Below are 18,894 nucleotides of genomic sequence, written 5' to 3' on the forward strand. Positions count from 1 at the left end.
TATAACACAACACTAAAACGTCATCTTAGAAGAAACTATCACTGACTTTCCCAGGGACTTGTCAGGGCGCGGTTGGCAGGCCTGTGCAGTCGGGCAGTTGGCCAGGTGGGTGGAGACAAGGCCTCACCTGGTCCAGCTGCACACGTGAACAGTGGCGGATCCAGGGGCGGGGCTGAGGGGGCTGAAGCCCCCTCCAAATTGTTCTTTCATTACCTTATAGCAGAGGTCGAGAAACCTGCCTCAAATACACCGGTATATGGCAGAAATCAGTATTACAGTGGCAATTTTTCTTTTCACAGCGTTTAATAAAATACTTCAGCAAGAATAATTGGAAGGATATCCAACACATTATTGAGGGGAAAAGCTTTGAAAATATAAGATCAAGTATTACTTTTGCCCAGTATTTTGAAAGAAACTAAATCAAGTGAGAACATACTACAGTTCACATTCATAATCATCGTATTCGTGTTACAGAGTATATCTACTTAACAGCGTCATCTATATTTACAAATATTCAGGTTAGCCCCCAAAAACATTATCTACATTTACAAAATTCAGGTTCGTCCCCCCAATTTTTTTTTAATCCTGAATCCGCCACTACACATGAAGTGACAATGGACAAGACCCTCCTACAGAACATCGATTTCATTAGTGAATAACAAGATTTGCGCAAGAGCTATGCATATGGCAACCTAAGGAAATAGTAGATACACACACAGCGTGTTGTGACACATGTGTATACCAGCGTGGTGTCACTTCATCTTTAAAATAATCAAACTCATGTTTTAATTTTTCGCAAAACGAATGTGTAATAGCATACTTTACCATTTAAAACAAAGTTTAGAAATAAATCATGATATTAGAACTGAATAAAATCTACTGGCTTTAACAAAATAAAAACTTCATATTAAAGTGGCTTTTATACTTGTGTTGGCAGACCGAGCCTATAGGCCACTGCCAAAAACTCGCTACATCATCACACATGCGAAAACTGAAGAATGGGGGGCTAGCTTCCTACCTAGAGTATGAGAATGAATTACAGTAATTTCGAACAGTCCTTCAAATGAGATGAAAACACGCATATTAGTATGAACGAAAATGATAATTTATGACATATTGTCACTAAACGTGAATATTTCGTCTTGACAGTATTGTATCATGATGTTGGACAGTTACTGGTTGATAGTGGTAACAATTCTGTGTGGTGATTCATCATGGTTTTGGATCACTTGCTGAAGTCATGATCGACAGCTATTTCTCTTCTGGCGGATAGCTCCATAGCCAATTTATGGGTAATGCTGTGGTCTTGCGCGCGCGCCCGCACACACACACACACACACACACACACACACACACACACACACACACACACACACACACACACACACACACACACACACACACACACACACACACACACACACACACACACACACACACCTTGGACTTTGGATCACGTGCTGAACTCGTGTGTGTGTGTGTGTGTGTGTGTGTGTGTGTGTGTGTGTGTGTGTGTGTGTGTGTGTTGAGACATTCTGACAGGTTGACGCAAGGGGGAGTAAGAAATACTGGAGAGTTAGTCTGAGTTTATTCAACAGGAATAAACTCAGACTAAGACTCCTGTGTTTCCTACATTCCCAAATATATGTATATGTATATATATATATATATATATATATATATATATATATATATATATACATATATATTTATATATGTGTGTCTCATTTTGATGTGGACGAATGGGAGACGATTTTTATTCATCCATGTACGAATGCGCTGGGCTTCACTGGGTTCATTCCAAGATAGAAATAATTCACAGCCTTTCAGCTCAATGCCTATGAAATAACTTTAATTTTTAGAATTGATATAACTAACTTCGTAAGTTTATGGTTACTAAGTTGCCCTAGAAAATCATTAAGATTATTCTGTTGTTTTTTTTTTCCACGGGGAATTTTACTCTAGGAACCAATTTCTAGCTTTCCTACAAAAAAAAAAAAAAAAAAAAGTGTCATCTCGATGTTGTTAGTAAGAAGTGACATCAGCGGTGTCTTGACATCATTCATACAGAATCTGCTTTTGTTACCAGAAAGAAAGAAATGTTTTTTCTCAGCTTGGTATCTTAAATCACTACATACCAGAGTTCGTAAATAACGGTATTAGTGTCGTCACAACAGGACCTCATATTTAGGAATCATTTTGCCCTAAGGTAATCGGGAAAGATACTAGTGGAATCCAGGCTTGAGTACAAACGGCCGTACTTTTACACCTTTTACCAGTTCTGGCTTACTGGCTTATCCATAAAATCTACCAGTAATTTTCATAAGTAAATCAGATGAAGATGGTAAAATTCGACTTCCTAATGGCAGAAATTGTTTTCCAAGGCTGATAAGACTCTATATAAGACCCTTAATTTCAGCTAAGCATCTGCAGAATCCGTGTGAAATTACATCATAACGCGACGTAGTAGATAAAAATTCCTCACCCCATGTTACTCAGGATAGATATCATTCCAACCCTCTAATTTTGTCTGATATCCTTTACCTTCACATACGGAAGAAGAGCGGACGTCATTGCTGTCACAGTTTAACCCTTGGGAGGAAAAATCACACTACCCGTGGTACTTTGAATAAAGGTGCCAAGTTTCGGCTCGACATTCCTTTTTGCCATGTCTTCCCCACTGTTAGATCTCTTCTGTTTGCTTTACTCTCGTATCTTGTTATTCTCTTTTTTCCTACTCTCTTGCTTCTTCACTTCCACTTGCTACTTTTCCGCGTGTTCCCAGTTTCCTGTTCTCCTTTTCCTCCTTTGGCCGACCTTTTCCTTCTCCTACCGCCTTCTCTCCTTTATTCCTTAAAATTCCCCTCTGCTCCCTTCCCTTCCCGATATTTTACATTACTCATTCCCCTATTTTTCTTCCAGCCCCTCTTTTTGCTTCGTCAGTCCTCACATACGCACTTACTTCTGTCCTGTCTCACCCATCTGGCAACACCTGGCCTCTATTATTCCGGCGGGGGAAGTAGAGATGCCAACGTGTCGGGGAATTTTTGTGGTCCACAGCCTTGGTGATATGCAAGCCCTCGTGCTGACGACGATGGTGACACCAAGGAGAATATACCAAAATAGTGACCAAGAATGTACTTAGGATATATCTGGGGATTAATGTTTGGCGTCTGTGGGAACTACATATTCCGTCGCAGGTTATCGAACGCAAATGTATGACGGCAAACTGAGCGGTGTCTATATGTACGCAGTGATCCAACGTGGGTTTTATTCTGCGAGTATACAGCTGCCGCCGCCTGCCGGGAAAGGTAGGGAACGGGTGGGAGGAAGTGGAGGAAGCTTGCTTCCTTCCTGCCTGAGTGCGAAACCGTGACTGCCCGCTCCCCCCCCCCCCCCGTCACCCCACTCCGCAGAAGGAATTCGTTCCCAAACCTCCTCTTCTTTGTTCCCCACACGCAGGGCTCGAGCAGCACCATTTCTGACGTAAGTTCTTGCGTAAAACTCGGACCCCTCTTAAACTCCTTTTCCCGGAAGTTTTATCATCCTCCCCAGTAACTGCTTGCACTTTTCTGTATATAAAAGTATAACTAAAAATTGATGGATGACTACATAGACACGAAATTGTTCAAAATCTGTTATTAGAGACATCAAAATACTATACAGTAAAGATAGGGTTGCCAACTCTGTTAGGCTACAATAAAGGACATAAAAACTCTATTGATATTTATTTTAGTGGCTATAGATCATAATAGATGCCAATATTAAATGCAGTTCAAAATTACATTTCTCTTACCTAAATGAAAATACAAAAACAAGAATGAGAAGACATTTATTTTACTTTGATCAAAGGATTCTAATCTTTAAAACTATATTTGCCCTGGCTTTTTGCTGCCTTCAGAAAATTTGTATCATTTTTGCTGTTTTTAGCGAATTCCAAATAACTAACTTTTATGTTAAAATGTATGAGAAGTTCATTCTTAATTAATTCAACAGAGCATCAGTTTCTTTCATCTCGCCATTTAGATGACATTAAACTAAAAACTCTCTCACAATAAGATGATATTCCTGGTATTGATTGTACAAAAGAAACTATTTTGAAAACATTGATACAATTAAAGTACATAGATTTGAAAATAAAATACCACTTTCTGATTGTTGTTTTTGAGCTTATGAGGAGTTCAGAACGTGTCGAAGATTCTTTGAATTAATACTTCTTTATCAAAAAGTTCATCCATCTTTAATTTAAGCTTTCCTTCTAGCTTCAAATGTTCTACTACTACAAATTTCTGAAACTTTGGGAAATGAGTGGCCTACGAAGCTTAGGTTTGATAATTTGCCGAATGTTGAATTTCATCGAAATCTATTCAGTTTTTCCAAATATCTGTTAATAACATGAAATATTGGCACTATTATTACAAGTTTTCTCACATAGATTTCACTGTTCTAGTATTTATAACAAATTACGGCTCGATTTTGTGAAGGGTCTCATCAGTACATTGTTGTATAATACGCCATATTTGTTTTGGTTCTTCATAAGTTCAGTTGATAGGCGGAAGTATTGCATTTCCAAACGTCCAACGGCACCTCCTTTCTTTCTCTATTATATTTCTTTTATTTTTTCTTGGTGGTGGTTCTCATATTTAGTAACAGTTTACGATTTTCTAGTTTTCCCAAAATTAGTGCCTTTTCTTTTTAATGGGAAATTGAGTTATACATAAAATGAGGCTAATTTTATACCCTGGTCTGCGGTCTGCCGCTCTGTACGTCTGGTATTGTGCAGAATGCAGAGTTGGTAGTATGCAGTCTTACAAGAAGTAAACGCTTTTGCAATCATCACATTTTGAGAGTAGGAAATTGAACTTCAAGTCAAAACGATTTCAAAATAAAGGACAAATAGTGTCATTTCATATTTCAATAAAGGACAAGGACAAATAGAGCTGAATAAAGGACTGTCCTTTGAAATAAAGGACGGTTGGCAACCCTAAGTAAAGACAAAGAAGACAGATTCACCTTTGTAGCTGCAAAATAATTCATAGATGAAATGTAATCTAAAGATCTGACGAGAATATTTTGTAATAACAATAGAGCAAAACATAGTAAGTGGTCATGACCCATAGTTGTTTTTTTGTTCGACTATTGGACAGTGTACTGAGATTGCGTTCAGCTTCAACAACTCTATGCACTACATAGAATATATGATGTGCTGCGCATCTGTCCTTGGTAATAAAATTTGCCCGAGATTAAATGCTAATAATGAGACCATAAACTAAGGCAGGGGTTCTTAACCTTTCTATCTTTTTGAGCACTGAAGCAAAGAAACTGGTCAAGTGAGCACCTTCTGAAGGGTTCCTAATGAGTTATGTTTTTTAATGGACACATAATATACAATAACAAATTCTTTTATAAAGAAGTGTACTACACTTGTAAAATAAAAAAAAATAGTTTATGAGTAATAAAAACATAAATAAAATATGTAAAACATAGGACTAAATAATAATTATAAAAGTAAAATTCTTACCTATGAACTTTTAATGTGATCCTTGACTGCATATCATTAGCCAAATCCCATGTTTTCAATTGTCCTTCATGAAGAGCTAATCGAAGGCTTTCTTCTAAATCTCCCCTTGTTAGTTTAGCCCTTTTTAATATTATTGAGAACAGAGAATGCACTCTCGCAAATGTAAGTCGTTTCAAACATTGACAGCATTTTGAAAGCCTCCTTTTGCAAGTCTCTGGCAGTCGCTTGATCCCTAAACCGTACAAATATAATTTTTCTGGAAGAAGTAATTCATAGATGTGGACGACTGCATACCCGCAAACAAAATTTTTACTGCTGCTCCTTCTTGAAGTTGGGAAATTTTGGAGACGTCTTTTACTGGAAAGTGGAAAGGCTGAGAATATAACTGGAATCTGGTTTCCTGTTCCTTTAAAAAGACAAACTTCTCTTGAAATTCTGTCATATGATTTGTTAGGGCGCTTTCAACATATGATGGACAACGTCCATTTTCCGTTTCACTCACTTTTGTAATTCTGGAAAATGAAGCAAATTGTTTTTTCTGGATTTGGGAACGGAAAAATTCAAGTTTGGTTTGAAACCCTGCTAACTGTTCATACCCCAGACACTGCTGTGTCTCCCTTGCAATATTTAATGTCCGTTGTTTCATCTAGTGTCAAAGAAAAACATTTGCAGTGGCCTATCCTTATCCGTAGATCTTTATTATCTGCAGGCGCAATTAGTCTTGCTCTATTTGTAACGCTTTCGTTACTCAAAGGTTATTCAAAGGGATACTTTCCGCAGCAGTAACTAGCAGTATTTTATGCTGATCCGGAACACTTGTAGTTAAAAATTTTATGGCAGCCAAATCAGTCTATTACAACCTGCTGTATGGCATGCATTTTTTGGCCAATATATTTGCTACTTCGAATCACCCTTCGAAAGTTCATGGTAATTTGCAGGACGGCACAACAGATTATTTGACTTCTTCAAATTGTCTTTCATCTCTTTTAAGTTTCGCTGAAAGATCCATGATGGGAATTATAATGCCTTTCACAATTAGCTTTTCGGTAGCCAGAAAGACTCGCATAGCACAATAAGCAATGCACTCCTGATTTCACTTCATTCTCCACAACAAAGTAGCTAACTTCCCAAGATGTTTGAAAAGAATAGGTTTTCTGCTTTCTTTTCTGCGATGCTTCTGAATTTTTTTTTTGTATTGTTTCTTGATATTTCGCATCATTTTTCGGCGACTGCTTGCGTTTTAAAAACTTGTCCATTCTGGGGGAGGGCTTTAGTAGTTAAGTATATAAACACAGCCGGCACTTTCTTAATAATTCAGATTTGGCGGATGCACACGCAGTCACTTCATTTCACTATACTTCTTCCATTATCTGCTGACCCATAGGGTGTGGCCGGCAAAACCAGCAGAGTTATTACGTCTAAACCATCTCCAAAGAAAACGGGAGAGACACCGTTTTCTTTACATTTGCTTGTATGACCGGTATGACTGACAAAGGATGAATGAGTGACCCGCGCACCTGTGACTTAGCGACCCCCCAACCCCAACCCCACAGAAATTCCTAGGTCGGGAGCCGGGGCAACGTCGCCTGACCTGAGATGCCACATCGATTAACAAGTCTCTTCTTTTCTTTACATGTATAACAATTACTCATATCACCTACCATTTAATGAAAAAAATAATATGCATTTAGAATATTCCGTGTTAACATACTCGGGGTAGTGGACAGCTTCCGGTATATGCTGGATGTTTTGATTCAGTACGTGACAACACGGCAGACACCTTGTGGGTCACGAGATAATGGAAATAGTTTTTTATAACTGGGTACCAATCCCAATGCTGCGGGCTATTGCGTCATCAAACGTATGAAAAAGTTTTTAGTCGTTTCCAGTACTTTTATACTACTAACGGCAAAACACCTCGATATTTATACAAGTGATCAATTTTTTTTCTAAACTCGTTACAAAATGTGTTACTAATTTAGTGTTTTTAATATGAAGTATTTGTAACTGATATATGTACATTCAAAACCCAGTGGATACTTATCAAATACGATAATAATAAATATTGGCAAAACATTTGAAAAAATCTAGAAATATCTAAATATATTTTAAAACCCACCAGATTTGCATCTAATATCAAATGATCAAAATTTATATCTAGAATTCTAGACGCTATGAAAAACCTCCAGATTTGGATATAAAATATCCAAAGTGGCACAATTGGTAGCCTACTGACTGATTAGTAAACGACGGTCAGAACTCAAATCTTGTTCGCGCGAGTTTGTTCTTGGAATTTCACAAACTTGGCGATTTGGCGAAGAGCACGGTTCTAATAACTACCGTATAAAAGCAGAATTCATGATTTGAAAAAAAAAAAAAAAATTCAGCACTACGTTATACAGTAAAACATTTTCTGCGCACGAAAGTCCCTAATCTAGGCAACGCTCGCGAGCACTATTTTAGGGATCTATAAGGAGCACCGTCTAAAACCATATGAGCACCAGGTTAAGAAACCCTGGACTAAGGTATCAAGTGTAGGTTAGGTAGTATCACACGTGGGGGATCATAACATGAGTTGTGCCATAAAGTAAGATGACAGAAACATCGTCACAACAATGACAAGAAATTGTTGATAAAACAGAAATGCATATCAAGAAGTGATTGACAAACTTCCTAGCTGTCAAAACACACACACACACGCGCGCGCGCGCACACACACACACACACACACACACACACACACACACACACACACACACACACACACACACACACACACACACACACACACACACACACACACACACACACACACACACACACAATCGTCGGATTGACGGCGAAGATTGGAACTCCGGAAAAAAACGCAATTTTCGTGGATTTCAACTACGAGGAAGTACCTTTTTGTATTAGTAGGGAAGGGGAAAGCTCGTGGTGTAGTAGAAAGGTAATGAAAGGGGAGGGATTACTGAGGGAAATGGAAGGAAATGAGGAGGGAGACGAACGGGCTCCCCCTGACAGCAGAAAAAATGTAAACAGGAGGTCTGCTGACGACACAGGGGAAATTGAAAATATCAGTAAAAGCATTAAGGTTAGAAATATAGATAAGAACAACGCAATGGAAAGTGAAAATAATTTCCATGGATTTCTCTAGAAGAAAAACTAGAGAAAATGACCGAACATTGGGAGAGTAGGTTTGGTCAACTTACAAGGATAGCACAGAGAGTTGATAAATTGGAAGAGTTAAAGAAGGAGAACCAAACCCTAACTAAGGAAATAGAAGAATTAAAAAGACAATTAAAAGAAGTAAAAGATGAGAATGAAGAATTAAAGATGAATAATAAAGAGAATAAAGAATCCATAGCAAAAGAAGTACAGGGCTGGAAAAAGTCCAAGAGAATAACAAAATTGTATTTAAGAATATAGTAGCACAACAGATAAAAGATCAAACTAAAGACACAATTATTAAAGTGATGAGGGAGGAAGAGAATATAGTGAGAGACTTAGCGGATAAAAAGAAATGTATAATTATATTGGGAATGGAAGAGAAATATAATACAAATTGGACAACAAGAATAAAGAAGGAGAAGAGAAAGTAAATAAGATATTGGAAGTAGTTCAAGAAGATGGAGCAGAAACAGGGAAAGAAATAGAAGAAATATATAGACTAGAGAAATACAATACAGATAAGACCAGACCAATTAAGATCAAATTCAGGTCACAAACAACAGCAGAGAATATCTTAGCAAAAACAGGGAAACTAGCAAACAGTGAACAATTTAAACAGATATGGATAAAAAGAGAAATGAACGAAGAGGAAAGAGAGGATGAGAAAGCAAAAAGACAAGAAGCTAAGAAAAAAAAAAACGAGAGAAGAACAGAGACAGAAAAAGAGAAATTCTATTGGAAAGTTGTGAATATGAAAGTGAGAAAATGTTACATAACAGAGAAAAACGGAAGGGGAACAGAAAATACAATGGAAGTAGCAGAACCTGACATAATTGGAATTGTAGAGACAAAATTGAAAGGTCCAACAGTGTTGGACATGGTGCATATAATTGTTGGATTAGAAACAGAGAGACAAAACAAGGGGGTGGAGTTATGTTCCTGACTAAGAAGGATATAAATGTGAAGAATGTCACATATGGAAAAAATAGAGTAGAGATGATTATGATGGAAGTGGAAGACGAAGATAGGAAGAGCAGAAAGTTTGTAATAAATTATGTGCCTCCAAAAACAGCCTCGTGGGATGAGAGAGAACATAAAAGTTTGTTAGAAGACACAAGGATAACACTAAATAAGATAATGGAAGATGGAGGAAGAATAGTTATAATGGGTGACTTTAATTGCAAAGAAGTCTGCTGGGAAGAGATGACAGTAAAGGGTGGAGAAGACTCATGGGGAAATGTACTACTTGATATGATTATTGACCACACAATGACGCAATGGATTCAAAAGAACACTAGGTATAGAAATGAAGAAGAACCATCGAGACTGGACCTAATAATCACATCAGAACCTGAAATAGTGGAAAAGATTGAATATAAGACACCAATAAGTAAAAGTGACCACATATTGGTTGAAATGGAACTAAATGAGGAAAAATACATAAAAAGAAAGGAACAATATAGAAAAGGAAAATTAATGAAGGCTGGGAAAGACTATGTAAAGAGGAAACAACAGTGGAAGAGAAATGGAATGTTTTGACAAGAATTGATAAAGAATGAGTGGAAAAGTATGTCCCAAGACAAAAGCTAGAAAAAGAATATGTAAAGTGTTGGTACAACAAAAGTTGTAGGGAGTTAAAAGACAAAAGAGACAAAGCTTGGACAAAATGGAAAAAATACAAAAGACCTGAAAAATGGAAAATATATACTAGTTATAGAAATGAATATGTACAAGTGTGCAGAGAAGAAAAAAGAAAATACGAAAAAGATGTCATAGAAAAATGTAAAGACCAACCAAAACTATTTTACAGAGTTGTAAATAACAAACTGAAAAACAAACAAGATTTAGAGAAACTACGACAAGGAGGAGTTGAATACACAGAGGAAATAGAAATGGCGGAAATTATGAACAAACATTTTAAATCGGTGTTTACAAGGGAGAACATACAACCTAGTGATATCGAATGGGAGGACAGAGTCCCCCCTATGAAAGAAATAGAAGTAACAAAGAATGAAATAATGAAACACTTAAGTAATCTTGATATCAGAAAATCGCATGGACCAGATGAAATAGCAAACTGGATTTTGAGAGAATGTAGAAATGAACTGGCAGACAAAATACATAGCATAATAAACAGTTCATTGAAAGAAGGAAAAGTTCCAAAAGATTGGAGAAGAGCAAATATAGTACCTATATATACGAGTAAAGGGGGAAACAAAGAAGACCCTACAAACTATAGACCAGTCTCTCTAACAAGCACGATAGCAAAAATTTGTGAAAGAATTATCAAAAGTAGATGGGTAAGGCATTTAGAAAAAAACAACGTACTAAACCCAAGACAATTTGGATTCAGACAAGGACGATCATGCGTCACAAACTTAATATGTTTCTATTCAAGGCTAATAGATATAATACAAGAAAGAGATGGATGGGCTGATTGTGCATTTCTAGACCTAAAAAAAGCTTTTGACAAGGTGCCACATAAGAAGTTGCTTAAGAAATTAGAAACTACAGGTGGAATACAGGGCAAACTGCTGAAATGGATGGAAGACTTTTTGCAAGAAAGAAAAATGAGAGTGGTGATAAGAGACAAACACTCTAATTGGGATGAAGTGATAAGTGGTGTTCCACAAGGAACAGTTCTGGCCCAATAATGTTTGCTATATATATTAATGATATGGATGAAGGAATTGAAAGTTATATGAGCTTCTTTGCAGATGATGCAAAACTATTGAAAAAAGTGAACACGGAAGAAGATTGTGAGTCACTACAGAGTGATCTCAATAAAGTATGGGAATGGAGTAGGAAGTGGGAGATGGAGTTCAATACTAAGAAGTGTAGTATAATGGAATTTGGAAAAAGCAAAAAAAGAATAATAGGATCATATAAATTGGGAGAAGAAGGAATAAAAAAAGTAGAAAATGAGAAGGACCTGGGAGTCATTATTATGAATAATATGTCACCTGAGAAACATATAAATAAGATTTTTGGAGAAACTTATAATTTAATAAGAACAATCAAAGTGGCATTTACATACCTGGATGAAGAAATGGTGAAGAAAATACTAATCACTTTGATAAGACCAAGATTGGAATATGCAGCAACGATGTGGTCACCAAGTACAAAAAAATGTATAACAAAACTTGAAAGAATACAAAGAGCAATTACAAAATTTGCACCAACACACTCAAAATTATCATATGATGAGAGAATAGCAAAACTTGAACTACAGACATTAGAGCAAAGAAGAGAGAGAGGAGATTTGATAACTATTAATAGAATCATGAAAGGCATAGAAACTATTGATAGAGAGGATCTAATAAAATGGGATGATAGAAATACAAGAGGACACGGAAAGAAAATCAAGACAGTTATAGAAGAGATCTGAAAAAAGAACGGCTTTCCCCACGAGTAATAGACATTTGGAACAAGTTAGATGAGAAAGTGGTGTGTGCAAAAACAATACATGAATTTAAAAACAGTTTAAATAAAATGAGATATGAAGACGGGACCCCACGAGCATAGCTCCCCTTCCCGTAAAATACAACTAGATAAATACAACTAGGTAAATACACACACACACACACACACACACACACACACTATCACACACACACACACACACACACACACACACACACACACACACACACACACACACACACACACACACACACACATCTACCTACCTCGTGGCGCTGTGGTCAGAGTTCTCAACTGCCACTACGGCGGTCCGGGTTCGACTCCCGCCCAGGGCTGAAATAATGTCAGTATCGCTGCACTGTGGGATGTTACTCCAACTCTCGTGGACGGGGAGTTGGGTGTGTGAGTGCGTGTAAGGTCACAGTATTACCCATAGATCGGTCATACGAGCTCTGAGCTCTCATCCGGGAGGGAAATGGCTGTCGGTCACGAGTTCAACACGTGATCCAAGACCATGGTGAATCTCACACACACACACACACACACACACACACCCTTACACGATTACGACTCGATGTCGTGGTTGGTGGAGTCCCCGACTGACACTATGGCGATACGGGTTCAAATCCTGCTCAAGGCTGATAAAATATTAATCTCTCTGCGCTTCGAGCCGTTGATCCAAGTCTCGTGGGCGGGGAGTTGGGTGTGTGTGTGTGTGTGTGTAAGACTACAACGTTACCCATAGATCGGATATACGAGCTCTGAGCTCTCTTGCGGGAAGGAAATGGTTGTCGATCACGAATTCAACACGTGATCCAAAGAACATGGTGAATCACACACAAGAAAGTCCTACAGTTCATCATTATCACACACGTTCTCCCTACCAATTCAGGAGCTCAAACTTCACTCATTGCCTTATGCAAAACCTACAACTACTAAAAAAAAAAGAAAAGAAAAAAAAAGAAAAAAAAAAAAATCCCTTCTACCACTATCCTCCAATACCAGTAATATATTAGTCTGACTGTCCCATTGGTGAGTGCAAGTACCGCTACTCAACATATACTATATCAGCATAGTTTCCGTGGTACCCTCCTAATGACTTCCCTGTTAACTAAAAAATGCCACCATCGAAAAAACAGTGAACACTTGTAACCCTATCCTCAACAGATCAACACTAAACGATATCAATATGAATATAATCTTCAAATGCAACAACATCCACATGCAAGATACCGAACTGTCATAACTTGCTGTCCCTAAACAACCCTGACCAGAAGAAATATATGAATTTATGTATTTTCCACGTACTGGGGTTTTGATATCTAACAAAATTTGAATTTGAGACTGGGCTTATGTGAAAAATAAAAAATCTCGGACACGGTGAATACAACCCTCCTGCGTCATGTCACAACGCAAACTTATTTATATAAAATTGTTTATTTTTTAATTATAATGATAAGGATGGTAATATTGATCATGATGATGATACCAGTAATGAAAACATAAGAATTTGTTTAGAATTGACATGCTTTGTATAGTCCCGCCGAGAGATTTGCTCAATGAAAATGGAAATTGATGAAAGAGAACGGAGGTTGTCTAGGCTACGAACTCGTTTTCTCTGGTGCGCATCGACCCGAGAAGGTTGTGGCATTGTTCCAAAAAGACATTTTCATAAGTACTTTTCATATACATAAACTCATTGATTACTATAAAATGTTTATGAACAAATCAATAGTAAATTAAGACATGAACATAACAGCAAAATGTTCTATCTATGCTATCCTTCAATGCTTTGAGGTTTCTGGCAATAAGTATGTTTTGCTACATGGGTAACTAAGTTCTGAAATGGTTTAAAGTGTAATATCAAATATAATTTGTCTCTTTCTTGATAAACCCTAAATTTCCCCCTCAAATATAAAATTAAAACAAACATGGAGGATGACTCAACTAGAAATACTTATATAGGTTATCGTAAAATAAATCTTTATCTTCCAATGAAAAGAACATTCTTCTGAACAGCAGCATGTAGTCGAAGACAGCGATTTCCCACTTTCGTGTCTGCCAGTATAACCTAAACTGTGATCGTAGTAGTGGTGATCAATATTCTTTCAAGAATCAGAATGCCATAGGTGGCAAGGGACATTGAAATCACGTAAGTATTAACTTATACGATCATTACCAGAGTATGTCATGCTTTAAATGGTCGAAAATAACATATAACCGACATGTTAACTTAGTTCAGCTTTGCTTCCATTCCTCTGGACAGACTGTTTCTTTGACGTTGCTCGTCGTTATTTTACTCCTACATTTCCTCGCATTTCACATCATTGTCATGATCTGTACGTATGGCGTATGCCTCCGCATTGTGCTGTGCCAGCATTCTGTGGTCAATCAAATCAATCAGTCACGCACCCCTCCTCTCTTTGATACAAGGATCTGTGGTTCTCTTTCTCTCCCTTTCCCTTCCTCCCCTCAGATCTCCTCGTCCTACTGTTGTTCTGTCCTCCTTGTGCCTGCCCTGAAATTTCTGTTCCTGTAGGTATGTGCCTCTCTTGTGGATAGTATAACAATATCGTTACATGTACATGCGTAGAAGCAACAAACGCGCGCGCACACACACACACATAAATACACACACACACACACACACACACACACACACACACACACACACACACACACACACACACACACACACACACACACACACACACACACACACACACACACACACACACACACACACACACACACACACACACACACACACACACACACACACACACACACACACACACACACACACACACACACACACACACACACACACACACACATGTATATATACTTATGTATGTATGTATGTATGTATGTACATATGAATGTATGTATTTACCTAATTGAAATATACAAAGAAAATCTGTGCTCGTAGAGTTATGTCTATCTTTCAAAATTGGATGTGTGTGTGTATATATATATATATATATATATATATATATATATATATATATGTATGTGTATGTGTGTGTGTGTGTGTGTGTGTGTGTGTGTGTGTGTGTGTGTGTGTGTGTGTGTGTGTGTGTGTGTGTGTATGTGTATGTGTTGGGAGTTCTCTGCCTCCACTAAGTAATAGATGATCTTTATACAGTATATTCTGTGATGATAGTGATGGTAAAGATGGTTATGCATTTGGCGCAGTGAAAAGAATGTGAAGTGTGGGAAAGGAATAAACTTCGTGAAAGTAGAATAAACTAAAAGAGATTGAAGTGGATGGTGAAGAAGGGGATGGGAACGGGGAGGGAGGATTCACAAGGGCGTCTTTGTGTCTCGAAGAAGGAAAGCGGAGAGCAGCTTCCTGCCGCACACACCTCCCCATGGCGAAAGCTACAAGAGCACATGTGTGGACATACCTTAATATAAAATGTAAATACTTAAAAAGACAACATAAACGTACACTGCTACTTAAACACAAACGCATGCACGCATGCACAATCACACACACACACAGTGTACCGGTATATATATATGTGTATCACAACTGACACCACAGTCGGAAGAAAGAAAGAGTTGAATAAGCGAATCTATATATTTCGATTGCTAACTGCAATCCTCTTCAGTAGTACAAAGTGGGAGGAGGATGCTATCTTAAATAGCAACCTCTTACAAAGGAAAGGGAACTAGGGAAGGAGTAAATATCACTACTCTCACTCAATTGACCTGAGGATGACAAGAGGTCGGGTCAGGGAGATGGGGATGATACCTGGTAACAATTCGTTTTGTAATGAATGAACTTGATATAATGCCTGGGGCCCATTGACCCTTCGAAATATTCATAGTGGGCAGATAGTCTATTAAAATGGATTCTACCATTTTCCTTCTGAACCCACAATCAGAATTGTAAATAAGTTGAAATTTGTCCCAATCCATCCGGTGATGGTTGTGGGTTCAGAAGGAAAACGGTGGAATTCACTTTAATAGACGATGTGCCCACTATGAATATGTCGATGGGGGTAGTTTCCATGATTCGTGTGAGCGACGCGCATTGCATGACCAACAGGCTCACAGTTTCTGCGGGTACATGAGGCAGGGTCCAACCTCCTCTCGGCACTGACTTGACTGTGACAAAGCAGGCAGCGTTTGTATGCGTACTCTGAATAAATGTTATGAGTGTTATTACCATCATTACACACAGACACACACACACACACACACACACACACACACACACACACACACACACACACACACACACACCCACTCACGCACTCACACACTCACACACACACACACACACACACACACACACACACACACACACACACACACACACGACGGTCGAAGTGACAGCGAAGTTTGGAAATTCAGGAAAACTTCAAGTTTCGTCGATCTCAACGACGAGGGAGTACCTTTATTGTATTAATTGGGAAGGGGAAAGCTCGTGGTGTAATGGGAAGGTGAAGAAAAGGAGAAAGTGAGGGACTTCTGAGGAAAATGGAAAGGAAATGAGGAAGGAGACGAACGGGCTCCTCCGGACGTCAGAAAGAATGTCAACAAAAGGGTTGCAGACGACGCAGGTGAAGTCGAAAATATCAGTAAAGGGACCAAAATTATAGATATAGATAAGAACAACACAATAGAAAGTGGAGATAATAATTTCCATGGATTTAATGAGGGAGGGGATGCCAACCTCCCCCGATTAGCAAGTCTAGAGGAAAAACTAGAGAAAATGAACGAACACTGGGGAGGTTAGGTTCAGCCAACTTATACGGATTACGTAAAGAGTTGATAAATTGGAAGAACTATAGAAGAACCAAAACCTGAATAAAGAAATAGAAGAATTGAAAAGGACAGTTAAAAGAAGTAAAAGATGAAAATGAGGAATTAAAAAAAATAAGATAATAAAGAGTCCATAGCAAAAGAGGCACAGGGTTGGAGAAAAGTCCAAGAGAACAACAAAATTGAATTTAGAGATATAATGACACAACAGATGAAAGAACACTCTAAGGACACAGTTATTAAAGTGATGAGAGAGAAGTAGAATATAGTAAGAGACTTAGCGGACAAAAAGAAATGTGCAATTATATTAGGGATGAAAGAGAAACATAATCCAAATAGGACTACAAGAGTGAGAGAGGAGAAAGAAAAGGTAAACAAGATATTAGAAGTAGTTCAAGAGGATGAACAAGAAACAGGGAAAGAAATTGAAGAAATATATAGAATAGGGAAATACAATATATATAAGACCAGACCAATTAATGTTAAATTCAGGTCACAAACGACAGCAGAGAATATCTTACAAAAAACAGGGAAACTAGCAAAAAGTGATCAGTATAGATAGGTATGGATAAAAAAAGAAATGAATAAAGAGGAAAGAGAGGAGAAAAGAAAAAGACTAGAAGCTAAGGAAAAAACGAGAAAAGAACAGAGCCAGACAAAGAAAGTCTATTGGAGAGTAGTGGATATGAAAGTGAGGAAATAGTTCATAGCAGAAAAAAAAAAAACCGGAAGGGAAACATAAAACACGATGGAAGTATTAGAAAATTAAAAGTGTCTTACACAAATATAGATTGCTTGATAACAGGCTTGAATGAACTTGAAGGAAAAATAATCGGACATAATGGGAACTGTAGAGATAAAATTGAAAGGTCCACTACCACCCAACAGTGTAGGACATGGTGCATATAATTGTTGGATTAGAAAAAGAGAGGTAAAACAAGGGGGTGGAGTTATGTTTCTGACTAAGAAGGATATAAATGTGAGGAATATCACATATGGAAAAAAATAGAGTAGAGATGATTATGATGGAAGTGGAAGACAGGGATGGAAAGAGCAGGAAGTTTGTAGTAAATTATGTGCCTCCTAAAACGGCTTCATGAGAAGAGAGAGAGAACACAAAAATATGGGAAGATGGAGGAAGAATAGTCACAATGGGTGACTTTAATTGTAAAGAAATCTGCTGGGAAGAGATGACAGTGAAGGGTGCAGCAGACTGGAAGTGAGCATTAAGGGAGAACGACTGGAGGAAGTGGATAGCTTTAGATACCTGGGTGCGAATGTGGCTGGAAAGGGGGGAGTGGAGGTGGAGGTAGAATGTAGATTGAGAGAAGCGAGTAAATGCTTTGGTGGATTAAAAAATGTAATGAGGAATAGACATTTGGGAATGGATGCTAAGAGGAGATTGTATGAAGGAGTGATTGTGCCAACAGCACTGTATGGGGCAGAAACATGGAACATAAGAGAGGAAGAGAGAAGGAGTTTGAATGTGTTTGAGATGAGGTGTCTGAGAAATATGATGGGGGTTACTAGGCTGGATAGAGTGAGAAATGAGGAGGTGAGGAGGAGAACAGGGGTGGTAAGGGAGTTGGGAGATAGGGTGGATGAAAGAGTATTGGGATGGTTTGGACACATGGAAAGAATGAGTGAAGAAAGACTAGTAAAAGAGATATGGAAGGCAGATGTGGAGGGAGTGAACATGAGGGGGCGACCTAGGATGAGATGGATGGATGGGGTGAAAGGGGCTTTGGGGAAGAGGGGAATGTCTGTTGAGGAAGGACGGGAGAGGATAGAAGACAGGGGTGAATGGAGAATGGTTGTATATGGATGATGTTGTGATGCATGAGGTGGAATGGGTGGGGGATGGGGGGTGAGGTAGTATGTGTGAGAAAAAATTGACGCTGCCCGAAATGATTTCTTCCCATCTCCTTTTCTGCATGAGGGGACGGAGAGGGGGGATCGCCGATTTAATAAAGCGGCCTTGCTGTGGATGTGCTGTGTCTTGCAAC

At 38.2% G+C, this 18,894-nt stretch overlaps 1 protein-coding gene across 1 annotated transcript in view; it reads left to right on the top strand.

Moving 5' to 3' along the window:
- The first annotated feature begins 14,254 nt into the window (after window positions 1-14,254).
- The window catches only part of LOC143033015 (uncharacterized), a 42,052-nt gene continuing 37,412 nt past the window's right edge, over window positions 14,255-18,894 (top strand). The window contains exon 1 of the mRNA XM_076198216.1: window positions 14,255-14,264. The gene's annotated coding sequence lies outside the window, so the exon portion shown is untranslated. The remainder of the gene's footprint in view (window positions 14,265-18,894) is intronic.

Source organism: Oratosquilla oratoria, chromosome 1 (genome assembly GCF_046742065.1).
Source record: "Oratosquilla oratoria isolate Oo_2021 chromosome 1, ASM4674206v1, whole genome shotgun sequence".
In the NCBI taxonomy this organism is placed as follows: Eukaryota; Metazoa; Arthropoda; class Malacostraca; order Stomatopoda; family Squillidae; genus Oratosquilla; species Oratosquilla oratoria.